At 41.9% G+C, this 6,763-nt stretch overlaps 1 pseudogene; it reads left to right on the forward strand.

Moving 5' to 3' along the window:
• The window catches only part of LOC139461724 (fibropellin-1-like), an 11,821-nt pseudogene extending 6,278 nt beyond the window's left edge, over positions 1-5,543 (forward strand).
• Positions 5,544-6,763: the final 1,220 nt, after the last annotated feature.

Raw genomic sequence — 6,763 nt, forward strand, 5'->3', positions numbered from 1 at the left:
CTTTTTTAATTCACACAGCATCGTTAAAGCCAACATTGCCCTTAATAATATCATTGCAGCACCCATTTGCACAGCTGCGGGAACTCAGTGCGGCACCAACGGCGATTGCACAACAACAGCATCTCCCTATGTCTGCACCTGCAAGAACGGATACACTGGCACACTGTGCACCGTAGGTTAGTGAAATACTTCACTTCTATAAACCGTCTCTAGATTCAGTCGTTACTTCCACGGCAAACCCGATAAGCATAACTGTGTTGCTGATACTGGCGTTTGTTCAGGAGAAATTGCGCCCTGGGTTACTAAAGACTAAAACTAAAGTGTACACATCTGAGATCAGGGTCACTTTGGGCATCTCTCCTACATATACCTGGTATTTCCCCAAATGTTTCAAACAACTTAGTCATTGAACATGGTTAAAGCCAAAATGACCCATAATAACAATATCATTGCAGCTCCCATCTGCACAGCTACAGGAAGCCAGTGTGGCACCAACGGCGACTGCACAACAACGGCTACTCCTTACACCTGCACCTGCAAGAACGGATACTCTGGCACATTGTGCACCGTCGGTTAGTTCAATGTAAAACTTGTATGACACTCATCTAGTTGTTTTATCCAACACTCTTATGAATGTTTCTTCCACGGCAAACATTAACAGTGCAACTGTTTTTCTCATACTGGTATATTTGTTTCACAAACAAATACAATTAGGTTACTGCACAACAGCCACCCCTGTGTCTGCACCTACAAACACAGACACTCTGGAACAAAGTGCAACATACGTTAGTTCAGTTAGTCGCGAAATTCAGTTTCACAATCCGAGGCTGTCGGGAACGGCTGAAATGGAGAGCATTGCTGTGCTTGTTCTTCTGGTCAGGGTTAGGGTTAGTGTTAGGGTTAGTGTTAGGGTTAGGGTTAGGGTTAGGGTCAAGGTGAGGTTGAGGTTGAGGTTGAGGGTTAGGGTTAGGGTCAGGGTCAGGGTGAGGGTGAGGGTGAAGGTGAGGGTTAGGATTAGGGTTAGGGTCAGGGTTAGGGTTAGGGTTAGGGTTAGGGTTCATGTTCTGTTGCAATATGCTTTTACAATACGCGGCTTGCTTGGGACACAGAACACCAACAGTGGTTTCAGTGACGAAATTGAATACATGACGCTTGTTTATAGACAGCAACTTCTTTTATTCTTTGTACGAAATTTCAGAGCTACTACTTACTCCTTCATCTGGTGAATGACAACCTGATGACCTCATTCACAAAACATTGTAAACACCATGTCACCCTTAATGATAATAATATCATTGCAGCCCCCATCTGCACAGCTGCAGGAACTGAGTGTGGCACCAACGGCGATTGCACAACAACAGCATCTCCCTATGTCTGCACCTGCAAGAACGGATACTCTGGAACAATGTGCACCACCCGTTAGTTATTTTATATGCTTCTATGGACGGTCTCATAATTCGGTTTCGTAATCCGGTACTTGACCGCGTTTCGCCACCGTGTCATACATATTGACATTTATATTGACCTTTGATATTTATTCCGATAGCAGGAATATGTCGTTATTTAAGTCAATTATGACTTGCGAAGGCATGCCAGAATCCTTTGCTTGTTTGTTTTAATCTCAGATTCGCAAGGGTTAGGATTCTGGGTTGGTAAGCTCCCTGTCCCCACCATTATAAAACCTGCATCAGTTTCGCTGAACTGACAATGTATAAAGCAGCGATTAAGAGAACTATCACAACATGATTAAAATTAAAATTATCCTTAATAACATCATTGCAGCCCCCATCTGCACAGCTGCAGGAAGAGAGTTCGGCACCAATGGCGGCTGCACAACAACCGGCACTCCTTATGTCTGCACCTGCAATAACAGATACACATTATACGACTTGATTCAAACAGTACACTTAAACGCAAAACTCACACAGCATCGTTAAACCCGTTTATAACCCTTGATACTCATATCATTGCAGCCCCCATCTGCACAGCTGCAGGAACAGAGTGTGGCACCAACGGCGATTGCACAACAACAGCATCTCCCTATGTCTGCACCTGCAAGAACGGATACTCTGGAACAATGTGCACCACCCGTTAGTTATTTTTTAAGCTCAATATCCCCACCAATATAAAACCTGCATCAGTTTCACTGAACGGACAATGTATAAAGCAATCGATTAAGACAACTATCACAACATAATTCAAACTAAAATGACCCTTAATAACATCACTGCAGCCTCCATCTGCACAAAGTGAGTGCGGCACCAATGGCGACTGCACAACAACCGGCACTCCTTACGTCTGCACCTACAAGAACGGATACTCATTATACGACTTGATTCAAACAGAACACTTAAAGCCAAAACTCACACAGCATAGTTCAAACCGTTAATTACCCTTGATACTCATTCATTGCAGCCCCCATCTGCACAGCTGCAGGAACTGAGTGTGGCACCAACGGCGATTGCACAACAACAGCATCTCCCTATGTCTGCACCTGCAAGAACGGATACACTGGCACAACATGCACCACAGGTAAGTGACGTTGACAGCACATTTACACGCTGTGAAGTAAAACACACGCACTTCTTTCATAAACAATAGACTTGCCTGGAACACATATGAGCTCTGAAATAAAACACATGAACGTTATACTACTTGATTCAAACAGCACACTTAAAGCAAAATTTCACACAGCATTGTTCAAACCATTAATTACCCTTGATACTTATATCATTGCAGCCCCCATCTGCACAGCAGCAGGAACTCAATGCGGCACCAACGGCGATTGCACAACAACAGCATCTCCATATGTCTGCACCTGCAAGAACGGATACAGTGGGACACTGTGCACCACCCGTTAGTTCAACTTTATGCTTTTATGGAAGTCTCCAAATTCAGATTCATAATCCAACACCATGCCGAGTATCATCTCCGCGGCAAAATGAACAGTTAGATTAATTTGTTATATACCAACAATTCCTCCAGAGACAAGCGCTATTACTAAGGGTGTGGCAGTATATCACTCCACCTTGTCCTAACCCTGGTTTGCTCTGTGGGTATAGCTCAAACAGGGATATCAGTGTGTTTTAGATTTGGATACGATTATAATTTGTTTGAAAATAGCACCTTCTATATTGCAATGTCGATAAATCTTATGGGTTTAAGATTTGTTTTTGACTATTCCAGAGATAGATAGGAGATAGGAAAACCAATAATGTTTATCTCCCAATTGAAAATAACTGGAAGTGTAGTGAACGCCATACATGATAGGTTGTGGCTCCGTGATGACTTCTGACACATAAAACATGACATTAACAATATTATGGATAGTCTGTCAAGAAAGCTGTCCTTACTAATTCAACGATGACGCTGGTCGTGTCAAATAAGTTACTTTCTTAATTATGTAAGGAATTGTTTTAAGAGTAATCTCCCCTTGCTGCCAGAGGGCGTATATGGTCATGCTCACGTGAGCATGACCCTCATGTCAAGTTAAGCAAACATAGGTATGTATGTATTCACATTACTTGTGCCACTATATGTGCATATGAGTGCATATATAACCGGTTCAACGAGTAAACAAGTATGCTTCCCTTGCCTTGAACTATATTGATAAATTACATGATAACCGAGGTCAACTTTAAGTGAGTGAGTGAGTATGGTTTTACGCCGCTTTTAGCTTCGGCGTGACGAGCGAACGCTTTAACCACAAGGCTACCCGACCGCCCTCAACTTTAAGTGAATATATTAGAAGGCGAAGGCAAATCATTAAAATGTCTCGAATGACCAGCACTTGCAATTGAAGCACATCCATGAAGCTCGTGACGCACGCATTGTTTTTCATAATTATAATCTGCACTCTATGAATAATTTGTTATATTTTATTTTAGCACCCACATGCACCGCAGCCGGAACTCAATGTGGGAACAATGGTGGTTGTAACACCTGCGGCACCGTCCCCTTCTGTCAGTGCAACGGCGGCTACGGCGACAATACCTGCTCTTCAGGTAATGCAAAACTCAAACGATAACTGACTCTCTGTTTGAATGGTGCTCTCTATTATTTCAAGAGCGCTTGTTTGGGGAGAAAGGATATGCAGTTTATATTCACAGTTTATATAAAAATCCATAACTGTTTTACAGATCATATCCAAGTCATCCCGCAGCGCTTCAATAAACTTATGAAAGGGATTTAAATATCACTGCATTGCATACCAAATAAGGCAGCATCAGCTGGTCGATATAAAAACATATGACCCACATGAATACTGACCCCTTTCTTTATCATTGACCAATGATACTCCTAGTACGAAGGCCCTTGGTTATGTATCACACGCTAGGTGTAAACTCAATTTGCTGGTCAAATGTATGGAATAATGTTGGGACACTGTCAAGATCGCGAGAATGCTACAAACGTCGATGCTGCCAATGTCCCTTACAGTATTCCATACGTGTGTATGAGCTTCAACAAATTCGTGATTTGTTAAAACGTCTTCCTCCTTTTTCTCTAAGCCCCGGCCTGCAGTTATACTGGGAATGAGTGCCAGAACAAAGGTTCCTGCAACACCACAGTGTCTCCCTACACATGCGACTGTGCAGCCCTCTTCACCGGTAACACCTGCAGTGAGTACTTCAGGAAGTCTGTTTCCAATCCGCTCCGATGTCAGGGACTATTTCTGAAGTAGCTATCAAAGCAGTATTGTCCTATCTCCTTCATCTTGAAGCATTAGATAAAAAGTGGATTAAAACATTTATTTAGATCTATACTACATTACTGTATACTTACAATGATGACACCAGAAACCGTCCATGTTGAAGGTCGAGGGTGAAGGTCAAGGGCACCTCTGTGACCCATTTGACGTTAATATGTCATACATCAAGTGGAAAGTTTCCTCAATAAATGTGTTCCTGTCCTTTGACCTTAGGTGATATAACCGTCTTCCTAATGTTTCATATCTGACATGGCCATCAGTGAAGTAGCTTCACAATTGACCCTTAAAACATTACCTGGTCTTGTTAAACTCCTAATTGTTGGCTCCGGTATTAAAATAACAAATATTGTCCGTCTCCAGTAAGAAAATCAAAAGTAAATAAGTGAAATGTTTGATGTTGCTCTTGTAATGACATCCTAAAAATGAAATGAACATGATATATTACGGGAATAAGTGGATACTTTTCCTAAGGATGAACAGTGTCTTTTTCACATTAAGATGGAACTGAAGAGCTGACTTATATTGTTTTTCAGGTGTCTACAACTCAGGTCATCACGTGACGTACTTCTTGGCGTCCATCATCTTCTGTGTGTTTGGAAGTGTTCTGTTTATGTAACAGTCGAGTTGTATCCTTCCCAGGATCTCTCACCCACTAGAACACCATACATGAATTTACACCACAGAAGTTGTAAAAATATCGACTCGGGAAGAAACTACTTCTTTAGACCATTTTTTAAAGTAAAACCTAGAGCTTGGTCTTTAGGTGTTATAACTGTTTTGATTTGTGTGTATCTCTGAGAACAACATAAAAAGTTCCTGTGAAACATGAAACAGTTTGTTCTGTACCCTGATGACGTGTCGAGTCACAGACTACTGTCAGTTGTTCCACTGATATAAAGGGTATCGTTCAACAATGAATGTGTTTGTGTTGTATTTCTTTGCCAAATCGTGGTTAAACTCCCTGTCAGGGATATGAGCGAGTGAATTAGGATTTAAAGTCACAATATTTCAGCCATATCGTGACTAAGTCAGGGATATGAAGGTATGATAGCTTCTAACAAATCCCATAAACCTGACGCACCAGAGTCTACGCCTTTCTCAACATTCCCACTATATCAAAGCGGGTGGTCACCAGCAATTGCGACGTTACGATTCAGCGTTAACATACGGCGTTAAATACGACTTCCTTGCAGTACACGTCAACATTAGAGGTGGGGATACGCGAACACAGACACACACACACACACACGTGTACAGATTCACAATAACACAATCAACCACGAACGATATCTGTTAGTGATTTATAAACACATGCTTATGCTGTAGTCGGATTTAGCAGATATGTGTTATGGTTATGGAAATGTCTTTGGTTGTTGGATTCTCTGGGACTTATTCTAACCCGATGCCCTTCTACGTGTGAGTGAGTGAGTGTGGAGTATGGTTTTACGCAGCTTTTAGCAATACTAGTATTCCAGTAATATCACGGCGGGGGACACCAGAAATGGGCTTCACACATTGTACCCATGTCGGGAATCGAACACGGGTCTCCGGCGTGACGAGCGAACGCTTTAACCACTAGGCTACCCGACCGCCCTTTTCTACGTGTGGGGTTAGGGTGTGACGATGAGGCTTTAGGGAAAGACTAACTTCCAGAGTAGTTTGTGTATAGACCTCGAACTTTACCTGGTGGAGAAGAGTAACGGGTGTGACAGTTTCTACCATAATAGAGTAATAGTCGTTGTACTGTTGATTGTAATGTTCGCTGGATACCTTGTGGAAAGACAAAACACATCTGCTCATAGCATAGGCAACTTTCCCTGTCTGTATGCAATATTTACGTCTATCAAATAGTAGAAAAGTATTACTGTAGTTGTGTTTTATAGGTGTAATGTAACCCCTAACACAAATACAATTTTTTTACGATTTTCACTAGACAGTGTAAGTAAACGGAATTTTGTAACGTTTTGGTACCGTTTTGAAGCATCCTGTTCACAGATATACTTTAGGCGTGATCTGAATTCTGATGAAAAATGGCAAGTACGCAGTCTCAAACAA

Source organism: Haliotis cracherodii, unplaced genomic scaffold (assembly GCF_022045235.1).
Source record: "Haliotis cracherodii isolate W230 unplaced genomic scaffold, xgHalCrac1.p SCAF_15, whole genome shotgun sequence".
Lineage (NCBI taxonomy): Eukaryota > Metazoa > Mollusca > Gastropoda > Lepetellida > Haliotidae > Haliotis > Haliotis cracherodii.